This window comes from Macaca fascicularis, chromosome 1 (assembly GCF_037993035.2).
Source record: "Macaca fascicularis isolate 582-1 chromosome 1, T2T-MFA8v1.1".
Classification (NCBI taxonomy): domain Eukaryota; kingdom Metazoa; phylum Chordata; class Mammalia; order Primates; family Cercopithecidae; genus Macaca; species Macaca fascicularis.
This window is the reverse complement of record NC_088375.1, coordinates 206,682,236-206,709,379: the sequence shown is the minus strand read 5'-3', so window position 1 is coordinate 206,709,379 and position 27,144 is coordinate 206,682,236. Positions and strand designations below refer to the sequence as shown.

Below are 27,144 nucleotides of genomic sequence, written 5' to 3'. Positions count from 1 at the left end.
TCCTGCCTCATCCTCCCGAGTAGCTGGGATTACAGGTGCCCACCACCATGCCTGGCTAATTTTTGTATTTTTTAGTGGAGATAGGGTTTCACCATGTTGACAAGGCTGGTCTTGAACTCCTGACCTCAAATGATTAGCCTCCCTCAGCCTCCCAAAGTGCTGGGATTACAGGCATGAGCCATTGTGCCTGCCTTTTGTTGTTGTTGTTGTTGTTATTGTTGAGATAGGGTCTTGCTCTGTCTCAGAAGCTGGAGCGCAGTGGCACAACAATCATGGCTCACGGCAGCCTGGACCTCCTGGGCTCAAGCAATCCTCCCATCTCAGCTTCCTCAGTAGCTAGAACTACAGGGACATGCCACCACATCTAGCTCTTTTTTTCAATTTTTTGTAGAGACAGCGTCTCGCTATGTTGCTTAGGCTGGTCTCAACTCCTGGACTCAGGAAATCATCCCACCTTGGCCTCCCTAAGTGCTGGGATTACAGGCATGAGCCACCGCTCCTGGCCACTCTCTCCCTTTTTATCTTTTTCTTTTTTAGAGATGGGGTCTCCTTCTGTGGCCCAGGCTGGAGTGCAATTGCATGATGATGGTTTGCTGCAGTCTTGACCTTCTGAGCTCAAGTGATCCTCCCACCTCAGCCTCCCTTGTAGCTGGGACTACGGGCACATACTCCCATGCCTGGCTGATTTTTTTTATTTTTATTTTTTGAGACAGAGCCTCATTCTGTTGCCCAGGCTGGAGTGCAGTGGTACGATCATGGCTCACTGCAACCTCTACCTCCCAGGCTCAAATGATCCTCCTACCTTAGCCTCCGGAGTAGCTGGGACTTCAGGTGGGTGCCAGTGCACCCAGCTAATTTTCATACTTTTTGTAGAGAAGGAGTTTTGCCATGTTGCCGAGTCTGGTAATTTTTAAAATTTTTTTGTAGAGAGAGTCTTGCTATGTTGCCCAGGCTGGTCTTGAACTTCTGAGCTCAAGAGATCCTCCTACCACCTGGGCATCTCAAAGTTCTGGGGATTACAGGCGTGAGCCATCATGCCTGACTGTTTCCTCTTTATGGAACTTTTATTCAGCTGTTGCACTAACTTGATTAATCTAATTTTCTTATTTTTTCTCCTATTTTCCATATCTTTGTCTTTTTGTTCTATTTTCTAGGAGATTTCCTCCACCACATGTTCTAATATTTCTACTGCACTATGATTTGTGCTTTCATATTTCTTTTTGTTTCATTTTTAAGAACTTTTTCTTCTGAAAATTCTTTATTATTGTTTCTTGCTATTGTTCTATATATTCAAGTATCAGTTCTTCTCTTTTTTTTCTTTGAGTATATGCAGTGTTTAAAGTTTTATTCTCTCAGCAGTGCATGGTGTCTCATGCCTGTAATCTTAGCACTTTGGGAGGTCAAGACAGAAGGATTGCTTGAGCCCAGGAATTTGAGGCCAGCCTGGGCGACGTAGTGAAAACCCGTCTCTATTATACAAAATAAATAAATGTATATATTTAATTAAAATAAATTAATAAAAAGTTTTCTCTCCACATTATCTCAATTTCCTACAAGTTTCTTTCTTTCTTTCTTTCTTTCTTTCTTTCTTTCTTTCTTTCTTTCTTTCTTTCTTTCTTTCTTTTTTAATTTTGCTAAGTGTTTTATAACCACAACAAACTGGTACAGAGAATGCCCTGTACAAAACACAATAAAAGTTCAAAGACCTAGGTGTTCCCTTGGCAAGCCTGAAAATTTCAGTCTCCAGTATTTGGAATTTAGGGTGCAGTCCTTGTTTTTGGATGGATACTGGGTGTGTGGCACAGTCCATGCTTTTAACCAGATTTGAACAGAAGAATGGCCATTTGGCCCAGGTAAAAGTAGATGAAGTATTTGGTTTCGTGTGTCACATGTTCCTCCCCATGACGCAATGCCAGATGGGATTTTACTTCTTGTCAAATTCTTTCCTGATATGAGCCGCAGTGTCCTTCTCTATGTTACATTTCTCCAGCGCCTGAGTATCACACTCCACCGAGTCCTGTTGTCTCTTCTGACATGCCTGCATTTTTTATCACAGCCTTTCTGTCACACATGGTTACCGTTGGGAAGGGGCCTGGCTGCCTGCAACGGTCTCCTAGGGGAGGTGCTAGTATCGCTGAGGGCCGGCTGGAGCTGCCGTCGCTATGGTATCTTGGCCCATCTCACGAGTTTCTTTCTTTTGTTTGTTTTGGTCTCTACCTTTTCTCTTAGAGGAAAGCCTTGTGTTTGGTAAACCTTGGCATCCTGCCCATGAATAAAAGTTGGGGACTAAAAGCTGATTGGAAGTTCTGTGCATGAAGATGGGAGACACCAGCCATGAGGTCATTTGTCTATGAGCCAGTGTCCCTTAGGTCACTGATCATGAAGAGCTATTTTGGGGGAGATCCCAGTGCCATTATATTTAGATCTTTCATACTTGGCTTCATTTTCCCCAAAGAAGAAGAGTCATTTGCCCAGCATTCTGGGAGCAGAGTGTAGGAAAAACCAACCAAATCGTAACTCCCCTTTTTTGAAATAGGGCCATTAACTGTGCCTGCTGACCCTTATTCCAGAGACTGTCTGTTTTACTCTCTCAAGAGAATAAACCTCTGTACTTCTGCTGAGAGGCTGCAGTGGGGGAAGTGAACTAGGTCTTCCACCAGTCCTTGTGATTTCAGCTGCATTTCACCCCTATTTCCAGGGTTATCAAAGGTATGTTAATTCCTTAGTATATCAGACTACTACTTCATTTTCTCATTTCTGGCCGAGATGCAGCATTCTTGGGCCTGCCAGGCTTATTCCTACTCATCTTTTTTTCTACCTGGAACATTCTATTGCATTTACTGCCCCCATCATTACAAATATGGCCCACTGCAGCCTCGACCTCCTGGGCTCAAGTGATCCTCCCACCCCAGCTTCCCATGTGGCTGGGACCACAGGCACTCGCCACCAAACCCAGGTAAATAAAAATTTTTTTTTTTTTTTTTTTTTTGAGACGGAGTCTCGCTGTCACCCAGGCTGGAGTGCTGTGGCCGGATCTCAGCTCACTGCAAGCTCCGCCTCCCGGGTTCCCGCCATTCTCCTGCCTCAGCCTCCCTAGTAGCCGGGACTACAGGCGCCCGCCACCTCGCCCGGCTAGTTTTTTTTTTTTTTGTATTTTTTAGTAGAGACGGGGTTTCACCGTGTCAGCCAGGATGGTCTCGATCTCCTGACCTCGTGATCCGCCCGTCTCGGCCTCCCAAAGTGCTGGGATTACAGGCTTGAGCCACCGCGCCCGGCTAAAAATTTTTTTTGAAGAGATGGGATCTCACTTTGTTACCTAGGCTGGTCTCAAACTCTTGGGCTCAAGCAATCCTCCCACCTCAGCCTCCCAAAGTGTTGGGATTATAGGCATGAGTCACCTGCTGGCCTATATACTGTTATTAACTATAGTTACTATGTTGTGCAATAAATCTCTTAAACTTATTCCTCATGTCTAACTGAAATTTTGTATCCTTTGAGTAACATCTTCCCAATTTCCCGACCTGCAAAATGCAATTTTTGATTTTAAGAGACACATTTTTCCCACTTTTTTTGTCTATGAAATCAAAATGCTTAGCAGAGGTCCAAGTATATTGTAAGCATCCAATAAACACTATTTTAGGTCTGGGCACGGTGGCTTACACTTGTAAAATCCCAGCACTTTGGGAGGCCAAGGCAGGCGGATCACCTGAGGTCAGGGGTTCGAGACCAGCCTGACCAACATGGTGAAACCCTCTCTCTATGAAAAATACAAAAATTAGCCAGGCATGGTGGCACACACCTATAATCCCAGCAACTCAGGAGGCTAAGGCAGGAGAATCACTTGAACCTAGGAGGTGGAGGTTGCAGTGAGCCAAGATTGCACCACTGCACTCCAGCCTGGGCGACAGAGTAAGACTCCATCTCAACAACAACGACAACAAGAACGTTGAAGACATGATTACTATTATGCACACTAAACCATAGTTAACATTCTGAAGCCTGTTTATTCCACATAATGTAATCTTCTAACCATCCTTCTACATTAGTATAAGTAGAGCTACCTTACTCTCTTTAAAGTTATATGATATTTTATAGAATAGATATACCATTAGTCTTTCCTCCATTAATGGATATTTTTCATAGTTTTTCTTTTACTTTTCTTTTTAATTTTTTTTTTAACAAATAGAGATGGGGGTCTACTTGTCGCCCAGGCTAGTCTCAAACTTCTGGGCTCAAGAAATCCTCTGGCCTTGGCCTCCCAAAGTGCTGGGATTACAGGTGTGAGCCACTGCGCCTGGCCTTTTTTTTTTTTTTTTTTAATTAAAAAAGAAGAACTTTTTTCTGAAATATCAATAGTAGACACCCCCTGGTAAAACATCTTTACATATTATGCCAGTATTTCTGCAACATAAAAACGTGGAGGTAGAATCACTCTATTATACTTGTATGGAAAATGCCTAATAGAAATTTCCATTGTGAAACAGGCATGTGAGTCATTAATCAGGACCCTGATTTGGGCAGGCAATATGCAATTATGGGACCGCTTGACCCCAGGAGTTTGAGACCAGTCTAGGAAACATGGAAAAACCCTGTCTCTACTAAAAATACAAAAAGTAGCCAAGCATGGTGGCACACTCCTGTAATCCCAGCTCCTCAGGAGGCTGAGGCATGAGAATTGCTTGAACCCAGGAGGCAGAGGTTGCAGTGAGCCAAGATCACGCCACTACACTCCAGTCTGGGCAACAGAGTGAGAATCTGTTTCAAAAAATAAAAAGAAGAAGAAGAAAAAAGAAGACCTAAATCCCAATTATGGCTCTGCCCCTTATCTTGGGAGTTATTGTTTGTTTTTCACTAATTTATTCAAAAATATTTACAGAATTATCTCTACTCTGTGCCAAGCACAGTGTTAGAACCTAGAAATACAGAATTGAAAAACACAGTCCTTGTCCAGGCATGGTGGCTCACGCCTGTAATCCCAACACTTTGGGAGGTCGAGGCGGGTGGATCGCCTGAGGTCAGGAGTTTGAGACTAGCCTGGCCAACATAGTGAAACTCTGTCTCTACTAAAAATATAAAAAATTAGCAGGGCGTGGTGGCAGTTGCCTGTAATCCCAGCTACTTGGGAGGCTAGGCAGGAGAATCGCTTAAACCTGGGAGGCGGAGGTTGCAGTGAGCCAAGATTGTGCCATTGCACTCCAGCCTGGGCAACAAGAGCGAAACTCCATCTCGAAAAAAAAGAAAAGAAAAATAAACAGTCCTTGCCCTTAAGAAACTTACACTAATTGTTGGGGGGACAGACACAGACAGATGCTACTTGCTAACCATGTGACCTTGGAAAGTTGCTTAACATCATATGTGTCTCTTTTTCTGTAAAATGGGTAATTGTCGTCATATCACAGGGTTGTCATGAGGATTATAAGTGAAATAATGGGGAATGCCCTGCACAGTGCGTGGCACATAATATGCACTCAATGAATAGACTCTATCATTGTTGTTTTAGTAATAATATATAATAAGTAATTTGTTATGGTTGCTGTGATAGAAGTTCTACCTTCTGTCTGAACTCCAGTTTCTACAATATTAATTGTTGAGATAATGATATAACATATACTAAGTGGTACTCAATAAGTATTAGTTTATTTTCCTGCATTTTTATGTTGAGACAAAGGACCGGTATGCAGATGGAAACACAAACATCCATATGTCTGGACACAACATTGATCTTCCTGGTTCATGTGTCACAGAGCCAATTCTGTGCACTTCCTTAGCCACACAGATTTCACCTGTGGCCATATCTGAACATATGGAACAAGACTGCATACCTCCCTGCTGATAGCCACAAGTAATCATGGAGACAGGATGTTCATACCGCCCAGGGCTGATGGTTGTCTCCTGTGGAATTATATTTTCCCTCCTAGTTTACAAAGCACGGCAGTGTGGTACAGCTTGTACCACATTCTTAATGGGGTCACTTTGTTGTCTGATACTGAGTTTTGCAAAATAGTTTATTTTCTTTCCTACATGTGTATAAAACAAGAATTAAAGGAACTATATCTTGATACCAGGGATTCTAAGCTTCAGTTATTAATTAAATTTAAAGATAATTCTAGAGGCAAATTTTGGCAGAATTAAATGGTAGAATGAAGTTCTTTACTTTCCTGGAGAGTTGTAAAAGCACCAATATTTATTTTTCCTTTCTGGATGTGTGCTTAGCTATATAAAATTCCACATTCCCCTGATTTTTGACTAGCTGACTCTCCTTAACAGAGGTAATGTGGTGTAATTGTCTAGAGTTCACGTATGGCATCAGGAATATCTGGGTTTGAGCTCTAGTTCTTCTCTTTTATTGTCTCTGGGATGTCAGGCAAAAATGTCCAAAGCTCATTTCCTTACCTGTAAAATGAGAAATGATAATATCATTGAACTATGATATTAGCCTTATGGAATGAACATGAGAGTTAGAGATAATAATATAAACTGCTTAACACAGAGCTCACAGTAGGCACTTTTAATTTATGATCATGACCTTTTTTTTTTTTTTTTTTTTAGATGGAGTCTCTCTCTGTTGCCCAGGCTGGAGTATAGTGGTGCAATCTCAGCTCACTGCAACCTCTGCCTCCTAGGCTCAAGCAATTCTCCTGCCTCAGCCTCCTGAGTAGCTGGGACTACAGGCACACGCCGCCGCACCTGGCTAATTTTTTTTTGTATTTTTAGTGGAGACGGGGTTTCACCATGTTGGCCAGGCTGGTCTCAAACTCCTGACCCCAGGTGATCTGCCTGCCTCAGCCTCCCAGAGTGCTGGAATTAGAAGCTTGAGCCATCACGCCTGGCCGATCATGACCATTTAAATTTTCATTAACGTACCTCATACAGTGCTTGGCACATGGTTGATGCTCAAACCTGTAGCTATTGCAATAAGTTACCTATGGTTTCTAACTGCCAGGGTTATGGCTTTGTTATTTATTTTTAAAAAATTGTTAGTGATTAACATGATCTTTAGCCTAGTACCTAGAAACTTGTCTCATCATCTTGGTAACTGACAAGGCCTGGCACCATGCCTGGCATCATGCCTGACATGTAGTAGGCACTTAATACATAGCTGTTGAATCATATTAAATTGAAATGAATATCCATTCAGATATTAGCAAAAGAGCTGTGTCACTAAATAGCTGTCATTGCAAAATTTACAGCCAACAATGACACAGACATGCTTGCATAGTTTGTAAGCCACAATTTCAACTTCCTGCATTGCAGACGTCTCAATTAATAATCCCATTCCACTCACATGATCCTTAGAAAGAAAGGGCAAACTAATAGAAATATTTGGTTTAGCAGCTAAAAGAAAGAGCTCTAGTCTAGGTGGATACAGGCTTACATCCTGCCTCCAACACCACCTAGTGGGTCAGTTACTTCACCTCTGAATTTGAGTTTTCTTATCTGTGAGAAGGGAATAATAATAGAACTTATTGAATGAAGTTATTGTGAGAATAGGGCCTTCCATCTGCTGTTCTCTTTGCCTGAAACACTCTTGTTTCATGAAGGGTGAAACCCCATGTTTGGATTTTGTGTGTGTGTGTGTATGTGTGTGTGTGTGTGAGAGAGAGAGAGAGAGAAAGAGAGAGAGAGAGAGAGACAGACAGACAGACAGACAGGGTCTAGCTCTGTCGCCTAGGCTGGAGTGAAGTGGCTTGATCTTGGCTCAGTGCAACCACTGCCTCCCAGACTCAAGTGATTCTCCTGCCTCAGCCTTCCAAGTAGCTAGGATTATAGGCATGTGCCACCATGCCCAGCTAATTTTTGTATTTTTATTTATTTTTTAAATTATCTTTTTCTTTACTTTTTTCTTTTCTTTTTTTTTTTAATTATACTTTAAGTTCTAGGGTACACATGCACAACATGCAGGTTTCTTACATATGTATACATGTGCCATGTTGGTGTGCTGTCTTTTTTTTTTTTTTTTTGAGACAGGGTCTCACTCTGTCACCCAGACTGAAGTACAGTGGTGTAATCTCAGCTCACGCCAACCTCCACCTCCCAGGCTCAAGGGGATTTTCCTGCCTCAGCCTCCCAAGTAGCTGGGATTACAGTCGCATGCCACTACTGCCCAGCTAATGTTTGTATTTTTAGTAGAGTCGGGGTTTCACCATGTTGGCCAGTCTGATCTCGAACTCCTGACCTCAAGTGATCCACCTGCCTCGGCCTCCCAATGTACTGGGATTACAGGCTTGAGTTACCGTGCTTGGCCTCCATGTTTCACCTTGTTAATTCCCCCTGATTTTTCAGCTTGACTGTCACTTCTTCCAGAATGCCTTCCCTGCCACCCATGGTAGGTTGGTTCACTGTTATATTCTCCTGGTAGCACCTGCCAATTACTCTTTATAATTACTTCCTTTTTTTTTTTTTTAAACAGTCTCACTCTGTCACTCAGGCTGGAGTGCAATGGCGAGATCCTGGCTCACTACAACCTCTGCCTCCTGGGTTCAAGCAATTCTCCTGCCTCAGCCTCCCAAGTAGCTGGGATTATAGGCACGCACCACCACACCCGGCTAATTTTTTTTTGTATTTTTAATAGAAACGGGTTTTCACCATGTTGGCCAGGCTGGTCTTAAACCCCTGACCTAAGGTGATCCACTCGCGTTGGCCTCCCAAAGTGCTGGGATTACAGACATGAGCCAGGTGCCCAGCCTATAATTACTTCTTCAACTACTCACTTCCTTTCTGAACTGTGAATTCCCAAAGGAGAGGGATGGTGTCTGTTTCATTTATTTCTGTCTCCAATGTCTAATAGTCTCTTGGTTCATAATATTTTGGGTGGACCGTTCTCGCTAACTCGGTGAAAAAAACAAGATAATAATGCACATAAATATAGAGCCCAACATTTAGCAAACTCTTAATAAATGAGATACATTAGTAGTATTACCAACGAAGTATTGTACTGAGTTTACTTGCCTTGAGAAAACTAATGGGAGGAGCAACAAATTAAGAGAGGTATTGTAAATCTAGCTCCATATCTCACTTGTAATATGCCCTTGACGAAATGTCTGGTCTTCTCATTTTTCCACTATTTAAATGAACATAAGATATTCATCTTGGCGTCCCACTTACCTTGGTTCCCGTAAAGTCTGCCTTTTGCCGGACCACACCTGAAAGGCTGTCCTGCGTGCCCACAGTTTCTTTCTTTCTTTCTTTCTTTTTTTTACTTTGAGATGGAGTCTCGCTCTGTCACCCAGGCTGGAGTGCAGTGGCGCGATCTCGGCTTACTGCAAGTTCCGCCTCCCAGGTTCATGCCATTCTCCTGCCTCAGCCTCACGAGTAGCTGGGACTACAGGCGCCCACCACCACGCCCAGCTAATATTTTGTATTTTTAGTAGAGATGGGGTTTCACCGTGGTAGCCAGGATGGTCTCAATCTCCTGACCTCGTGATCCACCCACCACAGCCTCCCAAAGTGCTGGGATTACAGGTGTGAGCCACCGTGCCCAGCCCACAGTTTCTAGATTCTATACTATCCTTGTGCTTCTCTGCCGTCTCAGCTGTTAATTATTGACCTCTGATCTTTCTCCCTTCTGTTTCTGTCTAGCTCCTCAGTTTGTTACACAATTGGCTACCTCGCAGCTTTTAGCTTTGAAATACATTTGTCCTCATGATAAAGACCAAAATCCTTAAGATGCTAACGGAAGCCTCATCTTCTTCCTATTGTCTTGCTCACTGTGCTCCGGCCACCTGGCTACCCTGAGGTTTCTTTGAGGCAAGAATCTTCCTGACCAAGGCCTTGGGACTCAGCAGTCCTTACGCTTGGAGCAGCATTCCCCACCTCTTTATCAGGTTCACCGCCAGTCAACTCCTGTCTCAGCTTTAGCATCACTTCTTCAGGGAGCATTGCTTAGCTTCCTTAGAAGAAATTAGGTTTCTCTGTTACGTGCCACCTTCCGTATAGATCAGTGTAATACACTGTCAGGACTTCACATTTTATTGTATTTGATTCTTTTCTTTTTTTTTTTTTTTTGAGACAGAGTCGTACTCTGTCGCCCAGGCTGGAGTGCAGTGGTGCGACCTCAGCTCACTGCAAACTCTGCCTCCCAGGTTCAAGCAATTCTCCTGCCTCAACCTCCTGAGTAGCTGGGACCACAGGCACGTACTACCGCATCTGGCTAATTTTTGTATTTTTAATAGAGACAGGGTTTCACCATGTAGGCCAGGCTGGTCTTTAACTCCTGACCTCAGGTGATCCCCTGCCTTGGCCTCCCAAAGTGCTGGGATTACAGGCGTGAGCCACCATGCCTGGCCTTATTTATTTCTTACTTTACAAAAATTGTTTTCAGGCTGGGCATAGTGGTTCACACCTTTAATCCGAGCACTTTGGGAGGCCTAGGCAGGCAGATCACCTGAGGCCAGGAGTTTGAGACCAGCCTGCCCGACATGGTAAAACCCCGTCTCTACAAAAAAAAAAAAAAAAAAAAAATTAGCCAGGTGTGGTGGGGTGTGCCTGTAGTCCCAGCTACTCAGGAGGCTGAGGCAGGAGAATCGCTTGAGCCCAGGAGGTGGAGGTTGCAGTGAGCCGAGATCCACCACTGCACTCCAGCCTGAGCAACAGAGCCAGACCCCGTCTCAAAAAAAAAAAAAAAAATTTGGCCAGGCACGGTGTCTCACGCCTGTAATCCCAGCAGTTTGGGAGGCCGAGGCAGTCAGATCACGAGGTTGGATCACGAGGTCAGGCGATCGAGACCATCCTGGCTAACACGGTGAAACCCCGTATCTATTAAAAATATTTAAAAAATTAGCCAGGCATGGTGGCAGGCACCTGTAGTCCCAGCTACTTGGGAGGCTAATCGCTTGAACCCGGAAGGTGGAGCTTGCAGTGAGCCGAGATCGCGCCACTACACTCCGGCCTGGGCGACAAAGCAAGACGCTATCTCAAAAATAAAAAAATAAAAATAAAACTTTTTTTGAGACAGGGTCTCACTCTGGTTGTCCAGGCTGGAATGCAGTGGTGCAATCTTGGTTCACTGCAACTTTGACCTCTCAGGCTTCAGATGATTCTCCCACCTCAGCCTCCCAAGTAGCTAGGACTATAGATGCATGCCACCACACCCGGCTAATTTTTTGTATTTTTAGTAGAGACCGACGTTTCGCCATGTTGACCCAGGCTGGTCTCAAACTCCTGGACTTAAGCAATCCCCCCGTCTCGGCCTCCCAAAATGCTGAGATTGTAGACATGAGCCACTGCGCCTGGCCCAGAGAGGGAGTTTCATTCTTTTGCCCAGGCTGAAGTGCAGTGGTGCAAACTCAGCTCACTGCAACCTCCGCCTCCCAGGTTCAAGCGATTCTCCTGCCTCAGCCTCCTGAGTAGCTGGGATTACAGGCATACGCCACCACGCCCAGCTAATTTTGTATTTTTAGTAGAGATGGGGTTCTCCATGGTGGTCAGGCTGGTCTCGAACTCCTGACCTCAGGTGATCTGCCTGTCTCAGCCTCCCAAAGTGCTGGGATTACTGGCATGAGCCACTGCACCCGGCAGATCTTCACATTTTAAAAGAGAAATTAAGAATTCAGACTTGAATGTAAAATTCCTGGGGTTAAAATGTAAATCACTGTGGGCCAAAACAAATTATCTGTAGGTTAGTGACTGCCTATGGCCTGCCTATTTGCAACCTGTGCTGCTCAACCTTTAGCTATACTTGGTAAGTATTTCTGTGTTAGTCATCACTCCATCATCATTCCACCTATTAACTGTCCACTCCATGCCAGGCACTGTGTTGGTGCTTTACACAGATGATTTCATGTAATCTCCAAAACCATCTGTGAGGTCAAGTAAGGTTCAGAGAGGTTAAGATGCTTGCCCACAATCAGTAAGTGGTGGAACCAGATGTTACAGGTCTTTCCGATAGACTTTTGCGTGTCCAGGTACAATTCGTCAGTTTAGAATGGGAGGGCCTTGAATCTTAAATTGAGCTGGGAAAAAAAAAAAAAAGAATGAGAGAGGCTCTGAAGCTCTGCCTGACAATGACAACTTGACAACCATTAATATTTGTTGCGTGTTCACTATGTGCCAGGCATTGTGCTAAGTACTCTATGTGATCTAATTTAATCCTCACAACACCTATGTAAAGGAGCTACTCTTATCCCCATTTTATAGATGAGGAAACTGAAGTGTAGAATAGGTATCTGATTGCTGTGCACAGTGGCTCACACCTGTAATCCCAGCACTTTGGAAGGCCTAGGCAGGCAGATCACCTGAGACCAGGAGTTCAAGACCAACCTGGCCAACGTAGTGAAACACTGTCTCTACTAAAAATACAAAAAATTAGCCAGGCATGGTGGCAGGCGCTTGTGAGGCAGGAGAACTGCTTGAACCCAGGAGGTGGAGACTTCAGTGAGCCGAGATCACACCATTGCACCCCAGCCTGGGCAACAAGAGTGAAACCCCATCTTAAAAAAAAAAAAAAGAAAAAAGAAAAAAAAGAATAGGTATCTGATTTACCCAAGGTAAAGACAGGATTCAAACACAGATAATTGAATGCCACAGCTCCCCGCTTTTAGCCATTTGAGTTTGTGGCAGAGTATGGGATGATGACAACAAAAATGGAGAAATCTGTAAATCACTCTTTCTCCAATCCAGAGCCTAACAGAGGACTCAATTGAAAGAAGAATCCCACCAGGTACTTCCAGGAACCTGATATTGAGAGATGTGGCCTGCAGGTGGCAGCAACATTCACAGTTTCTTCTCTAAATTCTGCAATGTTCAAAGCTGTAGGGAGGAAACTATAAATTCACACTTATCATTTGCATATTATCTTCTGATTGGCCTAATTCATTCTTTGCCAATAAATTTGACTTTTCGTTTCTTAGCTCAGTGAGAACTGCCAGGCTTGAGAGAACCCTCAGGATTTGAAGCTGCAGTGAAATCATCCAATCCAGCAAACGTCGTGGTGATTTTATTTATTTATTTTATTATTATTATTTATTTCTTTTAGATGCAGGGTCGCACTCTGTCACCCAGGCTGAAGTGTACTGGTACGATCATAGCTCACTGTAACCTCGAACTCCTGGGCTCAAGCGATTTTCCTGCCTCAGCCTCCTGAATAACTGAGACTATAGGTATCCACCACGGCTTGCTCATTTTTATTATTTTAATTTTTGCAGAGATGGGAGTCTTGCTGTGTTGCCCAGGCCAGTCTTGAACTCCTGTGCTCAAAAGTGAGACGTCTGGCTGGGCGCAGTGGCTCATGCCTGTAATCCCAGCACTTTGGGAGGCCGAGGCGGGCAGATCACAAGGTCGGATCACGAGGTCAGGAGATCGAGACCATCCTGGCTAACACAGTGAAACCCAGTCTCTACTAAAAATACAAAAAATTAGCCAGGCACAGTGGCAGGTGCCTGTAAGTGCCAGCTACTTGGGAAGCTGAGGCAGGAGAATCACTTGAACTGGGAGGCAGATGTTGCAGTGAGCTGAGATCGTGCCACTGCACTCCAGCCTGGGCGACAGAGTGAGACTCCTTCTCAAAAAAAAAAAAAAGAGTGAGCCTTCTGCCTTGGCCTCCCAAAGTGCTGAACCAGGCCCATCATGGTGATTTTAAACTGTTCAGTGGAACTGTTTTAGTGATCCCCAACCCTTTTTGAGTTTGCGTTTTAAAAAATTATTTGGCCGGTCGGGCGCAGTGGCTCATGCCTGTAATCCCAGCACTTTGGGAGGCTGAGGTGGGCGGATCACCTGAGGTCAGGCGTTCGAGACCAGCCTGGCCAACATGGTGAAACCCCGTCTCTACCAAAAATACAAAAATTAGCTGGCTGTCGTGGTGGGTGCCGGTAATGCCAGCTACTTGGGAGGCTGAGGCAGGAGAATAGCTTGAACCTGGGGGTGGGCAGAGGTTGCAGTGAGCTAGATCGCGCCACTGCACTCCGGCCTGGGTGACAAAGAGCGAAATTCCATCTCAAAAAAAAAAATTTTTTTTTTTTTTTTTTTTTTTTTGAGACGGAGTCTCGCTTTGTCACCCAGGCCGGAGTGCAGTGGCGCGATCTCGGCTCACTGAAAGCTCCGCCTCCTGGGTTCACGCCATTCTCCTGCCTCAGCCTCCCATATAGCTGGGACTGCAGGCGCCTGCCACCACACCCAGCTAATTTTTTGTATTTTTAGTAGAGACGGGGTTTCACCGTGTTAGCCAGGATGGTCTCGATCTCCTGACCTCGTGATCCGCCCGTCTCGGCCTCCCAAAGAGCTGGCATTACAGGCGTGAGCCACTGCGCCCGGCCCAAAAAAAATTATTTGGCCGAGTATAGTGGTTCACATCTGTAATCCCAGCACTTTGGGAGGCCAAGGCAGGCAGATCACCTGAGGTCAGGAGTTTGAGACCAGCCTGGCCAACGTGGTGAAACCTCGTCTCCACTAAAAATACAAAGAATTAGCCAGGCATGGTGGCATGTGCTGTAATCCCAGCTACTCGGGAGGCTGAGGCAGGAGAATTGTTTGAACCCGGGAGGCAGAGGTTGCAGTGAGCCGAGACAGTGTCATTGCACTCCAGCCTGGGGGCATAAGAGTGAAACTCCATCTCAAAAAAAAAAAAAAAAAAAAAAAATTCAATAGCACAAAATGGTATACAGTGAAAAGTCAATCTTTCTAGTATACTTACCCCAAATCCCACTATCTTCCTACCCCAGAGGAAAGCTTGTGTATTCTTCCAGGTTTAGACTGAATAGAAAAGTATATGCATGGGCAAGTGTGGTGGATCACGCCTGTAATCCCAGCGTTTTGCGAGGACAAGGTGGTCGAATCACTTGAGCTCAGGAGTCAGAGACTAGCCTGGGCAACATGGCAAAATTCTGTCTCTACAAAACACACAAAAAATTAGCTGTGTATGGTGGTGTGCGCCTGTAGTCCCAGCTAGTTGGGAGGCTGAGGTGAGAGGATCACCTGAGCCTGGGAGGTCAGGGCAGTGAGCCATGATCAGCCGCTGCACTCCAGCCCTAGTGACAGAGTGAGACTCTATCCCAAATAATCCTTAAAAAAAAAAAAAGGCAATCTAAAAATATACACGGCCAGGTACAGAGGCTCATGCCTGTAATCCCAGTACTTTGGGAGGCTGAGGTGGGTGCATCACCTGAAGTCAGGAGTTTGAGACCAGCCAGACCAACATGGTGAAACCTCATCTCTACTAAAAATACAAAAAAATTAGCCAGGAATGGAGGTGGTGCATGTCTGTAATCCCAGCTACTTGGGAGGCTGAGGCAGGAGAATCACTTGAACCCAGGAGGTGGAGGTGGCCGTGAGCCGAAATCGCGCCATTGCACTCCACCTGGGCAACAACAGCGAAACTCCATCTCGAAAAAATAAAAATAAACATAAAACTATACATTTCTAGAAGAAAATTTAGGCGGACATTTTTGTGATCTTGGATTAGACAAAGATTTCTTAGATATGACACCATCCATAAGATTAAAAAATGGAAATATTGGACTTACTCAAATATTTTATTTTATTTATTTCTTTTTGAGATGGAGTTTTCTTCTTGTTGCCCAAGCTGGGTGCAATGGCTCGATCTCGGCTTACTGCAACTGCCTCCTCCCGGGTTCAAGCAATTCTCCTGCCTCAGCCTCCTGAGTAGCTGGGATTACAGGCGTGTGCCACCACACCCAGCTAATTTTTTTGTATTTTTAGTAGAAACAGGGTTTCTCGATGTTAGCCAGGCTGCTCTTGAACTCCTGACCTCAGGTGGTCTGCCTGCCTCAGCCTCCTAAAGTTTTGGGATTACAGGTATAAGCCACCATGCCCAGCCTTCAAAAATTTTAAATTCTGCTGTGTGAAAGATTCTGTAAAGAGAATGAAAAGACCAGCCACAGGCTGGGCGCGGTGGCTCACATCTGTAATCCCGGCACTTTGGGAGGCCGAGTTGAGTGGATCACGAGGTCAAGAGATCGAGACCATCCTGGCCAACATGGTGAAGCCTGTCTCTACTAAAAATACAAAAATTAGCTGGGCATGGTGGCTTGCAGCTGTAGTCCCAGCTTCTCGGGAGGCTAAGGGGCTGAGGCAGGAAAATCGCTTGAACCTGGGAGGCACAGGTTGCAGTGAGCTAAGTCGCGCCACTGCCCTTCAGCCTGGCGATAGAGCAAGACTCTGTCTCAAAAAAAAAAGAAAGAAAAGAAAAAGAAAGACAAGCCACAGATTGGGAGAACGTATTTGTAAATCACATATCTGATAAGTAATACCAGCAAAATCTCCTCTCATCCCCCTTCTAGACACTGCTCTCTTACCCCAAAGGATGGCTGCTATCCTGGCCTTGAACAGAATATTTTTGCCTGTCTTGTATTTTATCCACATGAAATCAAATGTTGTACTCTTGTCTGGCTGCTTTCACTTAACACTATTGGTGAGAATCATCTATATGGTTGAGTATGGTATGTTATAGGGCACAAAAGGCATACGGGACAACAAACATTTTGCAAAGAATTTTAAGCACCACTGAGTTTTCTGTCAAGATGACAGCTAGCCATTATCTTGAAAACTAGGTGATGGACTGGATCTAATGGAGCGCATGGATGAATCTGAGCACCGCAAGGGATGGTGTGGGACATCTTGTCCCTTACCTTCCATCCTCTCAGCCTTCCCAATGGGCAAAGCTTTTGAAAACAATTCAGTGAAGGCTTCAATTCTCCTTGTATCTTTCTCTATGTTCTGGAGCTTTTCCTAAACCATAATGTAGGACACTGGTGAGTGCCTACCCAGAAGTGCAAGGAAGTTAATGCCTCCTGGGGAAATCCAAACCAATGGAGAATATAAACCAAGGGTTAAATGCTTCTCTGTCAGCCTTTCAGAAGACCATAATGAGAGGCATTACAGAAAATACTCAGATGGGGAGTCGCTGAGCCCACTCTGGTTCAGGAGGCTGCCCAGTTGAAAAAAAGAAAAAAAGAAAAAGAAAGAAAGAAATAAAATTATCAGATGGGCTTGGTAGGATCCAGCCCCAGGTGCCCACAGCAGTGAACACGTTGTTAATACATCCTTGTGTTGGCTTTTCTCCTCTTCCTATTTTATTCTGGACTTTCACTTTAAATCCCTGGGATCACCTTTTAAGTAAATTACCTGCAACTAACACCTGTCTTAGGTTCTACTTTCTGGATGGAATTTTTTTTTTTTTTTTTTTTGAGATGGAGTTTTGCTCTTGTTGCCCAGGCTGGAATGCAATGGTGTGATCTTGGCTCACTGCAATCTCCGCCTTCTGGGTTCAAGCGATTCTCCTGCCTCAGCCTCCCAAGTAGCTGGGATTACTGGCACGCACCACCATGCCCAGCCAATGTTTTTGCGTTTTTTTAGTCAAGCCAGGGTTTCACCATGTTGGCCAGGCTGGTCTCGAACTTCTGACCTCAGGTGATCCACTCGGCTTGGCCTCCCAAAGTGGTGGGATTACAGGTGTCAGCCACTGCACCCGGCTTCTGGATGGAATCTTAATTAAGATGTATGCAAAATATCTGGTACATGGTAGGTATTCAAGAAAAAATTGTTTTATTATTACTGCTGTCACTGCTACTATTGTTCCCACTGCTATTATTACCTAGGATTTCAAGTTGCCATCCATTAGTCCTCTTCCTTGAAACCATGGATGATATTGAAGCTCTACAATAGAGTTTTTTTTTTTTTTTTTTTTTTTTTTTTGAGATAGAGTCTCACTCTGTCACCCAGGCTAGAGTGCAGTGGTGCAATCTTGGCTCACTGAAACCTCTGCCATCCAGGTTCAAGCAATTCTCCTGCCTCAGCCTCTTTTTTTTTTTTTTTTTTTGAGATGGAATCTCGCCCTTGTTGCCCAGGCTGGAGTGCAGTGGCACGATCTCGGCTCACTGCAACCTCCGCCTCCCAGGTTCAAGTGATTTTCCTGCCTCAGCCTGCTGAGTAGCTGTAATTACAGGTGCCTGCCACCACACCCCACTAATTTTTTTGTATTTTTAGTAGAGATGGGGTTTCACCGTGTTGGCCAGGCTGGCCTTGAACTTTTGACTTCAGGTGATCCACCTGCCTCGGCCTCCCAAAGTGCTGGGATTCCAGGTGTGAGCCAGTGCGCCCAGCCTGCAATAGTTTCTGTGGCAAAATAATTTTGTTTGTCTGTTTTTCCTGAGGGTACTGGAAAGCCATTGACGAATTTTCTTTCTTTTAATTTTAATTTAAAAAAATTTTTTTTAAATTTTTTTAAATTTTTCTTTTAATTTTTTCTACTATACTATTTTTCAGATTTAGTGAAGTATAATTGATGAGCAATGAAATGCACTTTTTTTATTTTTTATTTTTTTGACAGGGTCTTGCTCTGTTGCACAAGCTGGAGTGTAGTGGCATGGTCTTGACTCATTTCAACCTCCACCTCCTGGGCTCAAGCCATCCTCACAACTAAGTCTCCCACATAGCTGGGGCTACAGGTGCCCGTCACCATACCTGACTAATTTTTGTATTTTTTTTTGTAGAGACAGGATTTCACCATGTTGTCCAGGTTGGTCTCGAACTAGTGAGCTCAAGCAATCTGCCTGCCTTGACCTCCCAAAGTGCTGGGATTACAGGCATAAGCCACTGTGCCCAGCCTTGATGAGTTTTGATATATTTATACACCCTTGAAACCATAAACACAATCAGGATATTAAAAAAAAAAAAAAACCTGCCAAACCAGTTTCCAAAGTGGTTTTTATCATCTTAAAATGGTACCATCAATGTATGAGAATTCTTGTTGCTCTGTATTCATGCTAATACTTGGTATTGCCAGTCCTTTTAGTCATTCCAGTGGTGGGTAGTGTAATCTCATTGTGTTTCCTTTTTTTTCCCCTAACATCTTTCATGTTATTTGCCATCCATTTAGTTTCTCTTCTTTGGTAAATTGTCTGTGCTAATCGTTTTTCAAATTGGGTTGTTTGTCTTCTTGTTGAGTTGAAAGAACTCTGTATATTTCCAGGTAATGGTTATATGTTTTGCAGCAATTTTACTCTGATCTGTGGCTTGTCTTCATTTCTTTTTCTTTCTTTCTTTCTTTTTTTTTTTTTTTTTTTTTTTTTATGGAGTTTTGCTCATTGCCCAGGCTGGAGTGCAATGGCACAATCTCTGCTCACTGCAACCTCCACCTCCTGGATTCAAGCAGTTCTCCTGCCTCAGCCTCCCAAGTAGCTAGGATTACAGGCATGCACCACCACACCCAGCTATTTTTTGTTTTGTATTTTTAGTAGAGATGGGGTTTCACCATGTTGGCCAGGCTGGTCTTGAACTCCTGACCTCAGGTGATTCACTTGCTTCAGTCTCTGAAAGTGTTGGGATTACAGGGTGAGTCACTGTGCCTGGCCAGCTTGTCTTTATTTTCACAACAGTCTTGAGTAAAGTTTGAAATTTTGATGATATACAATTTATTCAATTTTTTAAAAAATTTTTATTTATTTATATTTTAGAGATGGAGTCTCACTATGTTGCCCAGGCTGGTCTTGACGCCATGGTCTCAACCAGTCCTCCAGCCTTGGCCTTCTAGAGTGCTGGGATTACAGGCATGAGTTATCATGTGTAGCCTAATAATTTCAAAAATATATTTTTGAATTTAAATTTAAATTTTATTTTTGAGACTGAGTTTCCTTCTTGTCACCCAGGCTGGAGTGCAATGGTGCAATCTCGGCTCACTGAAACCTCCGCCTCCCAAGTTCAAGCAATTCTCCTGCCTCAGCCTCCTAAGTAGCTGGGATTACAGACGTGGGCCATCACGCCCAATAAATTTTTGTATTTTTAGTAGAGAGAGGGTTTCACCATGTTGGCCAGGCTGGTCTTGAACTCCTGACCTCAGGTGATCTACCCGCCTCAACCTCCCAAAGTGCTGGGATTACAGGCGTGAGCCACCGCACCGGGCCAATAAATATATTTTAAAATTTTTTCTGAGACAAGGTCTCCCTCTGTCGTCCAGGTTGGAGTGCAGTGGCACCATCACAGCTCACTGCAGTCTGGACCTCCCCAGCTCAAACAATCCTCCCACCTCAGCCTCCTGAGTACCTGGGACTATAGGCATGTTCCACCATGCCCAGCTAAGTTTTAAAATTGTTTTTGTAGAGATGGGGTCTCACTCTGTTGCCCAGGCTGACAGGCTGGTCTCAAACTCCTGGGCTCAAGGAATCCTCTCACCTCGGCCTCCCAAAGTGCTGGGATGTATAGGTGTGAGTCACTGCACCTAGCCAATTCTTTTTTTCTTCCTTTTTCTTTTTCTACTGAGACAGGGTCTCACTCTGTTGCCCAGGCTGGAGTGCACTGGTGCGATCTCGACCTCCCAGGCTCAAGTGATCCTCTCACCTAAGCCTCCCAAGTAGCTGGGACTACAGGCGCATGCCAGTAAGCCCGGGATAATTTTTTTGTTTGTTTGTTTTGAGACAGAGTCTTGATCTGTCGCCCAGGCTGGAGTGCAATGGCGCGATCTCGGCTCACTGCAACCTCCGCCTCCTGGGTTCAAGCGATTCTCCTGCCTCAGCCTCCTGAGTAGCTGGGATTAGAGGCACACGCCACCGCGCCTGGCCAATTTTTTAAATTTTATGGATTGTGCATTTGAAAAGTCACATCGATTTTTCTCCTGGAATGTCCTCTAGACGTGCCGTAGCTTCAAGTTTTACATGTAGGTCTAATTTAGGTTGTGTGATACAATGGGTTTGCATTTAGAAGGGTCGTCTGGCAGCAGCAAGGAAAGATTTCGGAGGGTGATAGCCTAGCGGCCTGAAACTACTGAGACTTGGAGAGAAGTGATGGTGGTTTTCACTAGGTGATAGCAGTGAAGGATATCGAAATGAATTAAAATACTGGGGATGTAGAATGACTGGACTTAATGGCTTGAGGGAAGTGTCCAGAATGATTCCTGGGTTTCTTACAACACTGAGGGTAGATAACTTGCGTGTACGTTTTTTGCACTTCAAATTGGTCCTCAATAAATAGTTTTTCCTTTGGAGAGGTTATGATTGAAATTTGGCCAGTCAGGGACACAGTATTCTCAAACAACACTCTTGTGTCAGTGCCCTTTTTGGATACTGCCTGGAGCCCACTATTGAACCCTGCCCTCCCAAGTCCAAAGACCTTTGCCTCCCACAGTAGCAGGAAAGGTGCCCAAGTTCTTCTACACACAAGGTGCGCACAGCGGCCAGCGCATGCCCAGAGAGGCTGTAAGGAAGACGACCGCGCGGAAAGGACGCACGCTTCCCGCCATTTTGTTCAGCTCACCGCGCAACCGGCCCCTGCTGGGGACTACAAGTCCCGTGAGTCTCCGCGGCGGCACGTCCTACCCCTCACTGTCCAGCCCGCTCCCTTTTTCCCCCCCTCCCCGGGGGCCGAGGGCTCCGGCTGCTGCCTGGCGGCCAACGGGCCAGGTAGGATTTCCGGGAGAGGCTGCTGTGGAGGCTGAGGAGGCGGCGGCGGAGACCTGGGTGAGTTCAGCGAGCAAGGGAAAGTGAGCAGGACCTGCTCAGTATCAGGCTGCGGGCTCCTCTCAGGCTGCGGCCCCGTTCTTGGCTGTGCGAGAGGGTCCCGGTCCGGGCAGAAGGTAACGGCCCGGGTCGCCGTCGCTTCGGGCCAGGGCGGGGCGGGGCCGCTGCCTCCCTCCTCAGCCCTCCCACAACGGTCCAGCCCGGGCGTCTCCGCCTGCGGCAGGGCCCGCGCAGGCTCGCCCTCTCCGCCCCCCGAGACTTGGCTGGGCCCTTTTGTCTGGGCTGCGTTGCGCCCCCTTTGTGCCGGTGCATGGAGTGTCCGCCACGGGGGAGCCTGTTCCGCCGGTCCCCAACGGGGACTGCTCCCTGGGGATCCGGTTACAGTAACCGGATCGGGTCAAAGTACATTTTTCAAAACCGTCCTGCCTCAGACCTCCGCACCCCGGCTGGTTAGAGCGGGGGCTTCGGAGCCAGGCGGAGTTTCTGTAGAAACCTGGAGGTTATTATTTAACTTTTAAACATCAGCCCGGGCGGCTTCAGGGCACGAAACTCCAGCGTTTTTCTTGGTGGAGAGATGAGTTTAAGAAAAAGAAGTGACCCCCTCTCTGCCACCCTTTACACCCCGCTCCGGGAAACCGGGAAGGCATCGAATTTGCTGCGATGTCTATGCAGCTCACATCTGTGATCGCTGTACCAAAGAACCAGTGGTGAATGGTAGAATGGCAGTTCACGCACCTCCCAAATCTCGGAGGAGAGTGACTTACAGGGCATCACTGATTGCTTACAAAAAAAAACCCAAAAAACCTCCAGTGCTTCATTCAGACACTCAGCGAGGGCTCCGTCCAACCTCTTTCTTTTCTTTTTCTTTTTAAAACAAAAAGTGGAAGGAAAAAGTCCTTCAGTGGAAGGATTTGCTTTATAGAGGAACCAGAAACCCAGTGGCTTCTAGAAGTCACTTACTTTTTCGCTAAATTAAAGGAATGAATTTCGAGCGTGGTGGCACGCGCCTGTAATGCCAACTATTCTGGAGGCTGAGGCAGGAGAATCGCTTGAGGCCAGAAGTTCGCGACCAGCCTGGGCAACACAGCAAGAACCCCGTCTAAAACAAAACAAAACAAAAGGAATGAAGCCAGTTTAGGGGATGAGGTGTGGTAGATTCTTACCAGAAACCGCGGAATTGCTTGGATTGTGGATTTGATCAAATTTGGCTAGATAGTGGTAACTGTGTATGTCCTCCTGTTGGAGGACTGCATTGTTAAAATCAGCTTAAGGTAAAATTTGTTTGTTTGTTTCATTTAAGAGACCAGAGTCTTGCTTGGTTGCTGAAGCTTGAGTACAGTGGAGAGCTCCTAGTTCACTGCAGCCTCGAACTTCCTGGCTTAAGCCATCCTCCCACCCGAGGCTCCCAGATGCCTGGGAATAGACGTGTGAGCCACTATGCTCGACTATTTAAGTTATTTATATGTATTTATTTATTTTGAGACCGAGTGTCACTCTGTTACTCAGGCTGGAGTGCAATGGTGTGATCTTGGCTCACTGCAACCTTCACTTCCCAGATTGAAGTGATTCTCCTGCCTCAGCCTCCTGAGTAGCTGGGATTACAGGTGTGTGCCAGCAAGCCCAGCTAATTTTTGTATTTTTAGTAAAGATAAGGTTTCACCCTGTTGGCCAGGCTGGCCTTGAACTCCTAACCTCAGGTGATCCACCTGCCTCGGTCTCCCAAAGTGCTGGGATTACAAGCATGAGCCACCATGCCTGGCCAATTTTTATGTATTTATTTTTTGAAATAGGGTCTCGCTGGGTTTCCCAGGCTGGAATGCAGTGAGGTGAGCACTGCTCACTGCAGCCTGGACCTCCTCCTGGGCTCAAGCCTCAACCTCCAGAGTAGCTGGGTCAACAGACACAGGCCACCAGCCCAGCTAATTAAAAATATTTTTAAAAAAATTTCTTAGTGATTGGGGTCCCACTCTGTTGCCCAGGCTGCTCTTGGACTCCTGGCCTCAAGTGATCCTCCCTCTTAAAGTGCTGGTATTAAACCTTAAGATAAAGAATTCTATTTTTGTTTTTTGAGGTAGAGTCTTGCTCTGTTGCTCAGGCTGTGCAGTGGCATCATCTTGGCTCACTGCAACCTCTGCCTCCTGGTTTCAAGCGATTCTCCTGGCACAGCCTCCCGAGTAGCTGAGATTACAGGCATGTGCCACCACGCCTGGCTAATTTTTTTTTTTTTTTTTTTTTTTTAGTAGACATGGTGTTCTACCGTGTTGGCCAGGCTGGTCTCAAACTCCTGACCTCAAGTGATTCGCCTGCCTCCACCTCCCAAAGTGCTGGGATTACAGGTGTGAGCCACCATGCCCGGCCAATAAAAAATTCTAAAGAAGGTCACTGCAAATAACCCTTTTGAAAAATAGATTAATTCGTGTTTCAAGTCTCTGGGATGAGGATAGCCAGGAGGATTCCTTTACATGAATCAGGGAAGGTTAATGAAGTCAGATAGGTTAATTCCTGCCCTAGCCAAGTAGGCAAATAAAGCCCTTCACACTGTATAACTTTGTTTGATATCTCACAATGGAAATGACTTACTCTTGAGAATCCTAGATTGTATTAGTAATACTGTATAGGGATAATGCAGTTCTTCAGTTTTTAATCCAGCAGTGAGTGAAGGTCTTCTGTGTTTTCCTGGCTATGGTTTGAAGAAGCAACCATAGAATTGCTCTAGTTTTAATAATAAACTGGCGGGGCGCGGTGGCCCACACCTGTAATCCCAGCACTTTGGGAGGCCGAGGCGGGTGCATCACCTGCGGTCAGGAGTTTGAGATCAGCCTGGCCAACATGGTGAAACCCTGTCTCTACTGAAAATACAAAAATTAGCCAGGTGTGGTGGTGGGCATCTGTAATCCCAGCTACTTGAGAGGCTGAGGCAGGAGAATCACTTGAACCTGGGAGGCGGAGGTTGCAGTGAGCCGAGATTGTGCCACTGCACTCCAGTCTGGGTGACAGAGCGAGACTCAGTCTCAAAAAAAAAAAAAAAAAAAAAAAGAAACAGCAGTTGCTATTGACTGTTACTTAATTGTACAAACACGACAATTTTCTCAATATTATTTATTTTTTATGATTATGATTATGATTATTTTTTGAGACAAGGTCTTGTTCTGTCCCCCAGGCTGGAATACAATGCTATGATCGTGGCTCACTGTAGCCTTAACCTCCTGGGCTCAAGTGATCCTCCCACTTCAGCCTTCTGAGTAGTTGGGACTACAGGTGCTCACTACCACACTTGGCTAATTTTTTAATTTTTTTGTGAACCCAAGGTTTCCCTATGTTGCCCAGGCTGGTCTTGAACTCCTGGACTCAAGCAGTCCTCCTGCCTTAGCCTCTGAGAGTGCTGGGATTATATGCGTGAGCCACTGTGTCTGGCTATATATTTATTTATTTTGTTTGTTTGTTTTAAACATAAGTTTTCTTTCTTTTTTTTTTGAGACGGAGTTTCACTCTTTTTGCCCAGGCTGGAGTTTAATGACACGATCGTGGCTCACTGCAACCTCTGCCTCCTGGGTTTAAGTGATTCTCCTGCCTCAGCCTCCTGAGTAGCTGGGATTATAGGAACGTGCCAACACGCCTGGCTAATTTTGTATTTTTAGTAGAGACAGAGTTTCTTTTTTTGTTGTTTGTTTGTTTTTTTCTTTGAGATGGAGTCTCACTCTGTCACCTAGGCTGGAGTGCAGTGGCGCAATCTCGGCTCACTGCAAGCTCCGCCTCCCGGGTTCACACAATTCTCCTGCCTCAGCCTCCTGAGTAGCTGGGACTACAGGCGCCCGCCACCATGCCCGGCAATTTTTTTTTTGTATTTTAGTAGAGATGGGGTTTCACCGCGTTCGCCAGGTTGGTCTTGATCTCCTGATCTCGTGATCTGCCTGTCTCGGCCTCCCAAAGTGCTGGAATTACAGGCGTGAGCCACCACACTTGGCCAAGAGGAGGTTTCACCATGTTGGCCACGCTGGTCTTGAACTCCTGACCTCAGGTGATCCGCCCATTTCGGCCTCCCAAAGTTCTGGGATTACAGGCATCAGCTATCGTGCCTGGCCCATAATTTTATTTTATAATTTTTATAGAGACAGGTCTCGCCATGTTGCCCAGCCTGGTCTCAAATTCCTTGACTTAGGTGATCCTCTCACCTCAGCCTCCCAAAGTGCTGGGATTACAGGCGTTAGTCACCATGCCCAGCCTCCCAGTATCATTTTTTAAACAAGTTAATATACTTTGTGTCATTTACTCCTCACTACAGTTCTATGAGATGGTTGTTACTCTCGTTTTACAACTGATAAAGCCTAGCCTCTAAAATGTTTAAGTGACTTGCTCAAGGTTATAGTTAACCCAGGTAGTAAATATCAGAGTAAACCATACTTCAAGTCTAGTTCTCGTTCAGTTACCTCACACTTACTACAGTTACTAATCTTACCAGCACCAACAGCTTTAATTTGCTAAAATCTAAATATTGGAGAAAATGGAAAATATTTTCCAGTTAAGGCAATCGATTTACAAGGAACTGGAATTTCTGGAACCATAAACAATGAGTCTTTCTCATAAATTATTATTATTATTATTATTATTATTTTTTTTTTTTTTTTGAGACGGAGTCTCGCTCTGTCGCCCAGGCTGGAGTGCAATGGCGCGATCTCGGCTCACTGCAAGCTCCGCCTCCCGGGTTCACGCCATTCTCCGGCCTCAGCCTCCCGAGTAGCTGGGACTACAGGCGTCCGCCACTGCGCCCGGCTAATTTTTTTCTATTTTTAGTAGAGACGGGGTTTCACCATGGTCTCGATCTCCTGACCTTGTGATCCGCCCGCCTCAGCCTTCCACAGTGCTGGGATTACAGGCATGAGCCACCGCGCCCGGCTCTTTCTCATAAATTATACTGAACATTGGTGCCATTACTTTGTCTTCTGATATGCTGTGATTACCTTGTGCCTAGGCAGAATGGCAGTTTTATGCAAACGCTCAAAAAGTGATGAGTTACTGAGTTTTGCTTTCCCCTAATCTTTGCTATAAGGTTGATTAACTGTGTTGGAGAACATAAATACAATAGCTTTGGCTGCTGAAACTAACATTGAAGATAGAACTGAAATTAAGATACTGTACTTTTTTAGTCAGACCATTGGGACTCAAGAGAATGCTTTCTCTAGTTTCTGCTTTTAATAAAAACTTTTAATCAGTTTCAAACCTGCAGTTAAGTCTTGGATTTATGTTAGTACATGCCATGAATGTGACATCAGAAACAGAAACCTACTTCACCTCCCTTACTTATTAGGTAAAATGCATAACATGCCAATGGAATTGAGTCAATACAATTATGTAGTCTAGCCTTTCTAACTGGTAGAAGCCTGTTTGAAATCTTTTATTAGTGCATTATAATGGGAAATAACTTTTTTTCCTTGTGCTTTTGCTGTTGGTTTACTTCATTTCCAAAACCATCTGTTCATTCAGTCAACAAATACGGAAAGCCTGTTATATTCTAGGCACTGTTGTAGACACTGAGGACAAAACAGTGAAAACAAGTGTTTTCCCTCTTGGGGTTTACCTGCTGATTAGGGTTGGCTGGGAAGAGGAAGGAGTCTGACAGTAAATAAGCACTGAATAAATAAAATCCCCTCATATAATTGCAACCTTGAGCAACTCAACCTCTTTGAGCTTTAGTTTTCTTGTCTTTAACATGGATGTAATTGATTCCTGCTCCTCCTATCTTGTG

The 27,144-nt window shown here is 45.1% G+C and overlaps 1 protein-coding gene and 1 pseudogene across 32 annotated transcripts in view; one reads left to right on the top strand and one right to left on the bottom strand.

Annotated features, from left to right (window-relative positions):
• Positions 1 to 1,659: 1,659 nt before the first annotated feature.
• Positions 1,660 to 2,317, bottom strand: LOC123572784 (dynein light chain 1, cytoplasmic-like; annotated as a pseudogene).
• Positions 2,318 to 21,313: 18,996 nt separating this feature from the next.
• PHACTR4 (phosphatase and actin regulator 4) overlaps positions 21,314 to 27,144 on the top strand; it is a 146,206-nt gene continuing 140,375 nt past the window's right edge. For all 32 annotated transcript variants that reach the window (XM_065526533.2, XM_065526532.2, XM_015439700.4 and 29 more), the window contains exon 1: positions 21,314 to 21,401. The gene's annotated coding sequence lies outside the window, so the exon portion shown is untranslated. The remainder of the gene's footprint in view (positions 21,402 to 27,144) is intronic.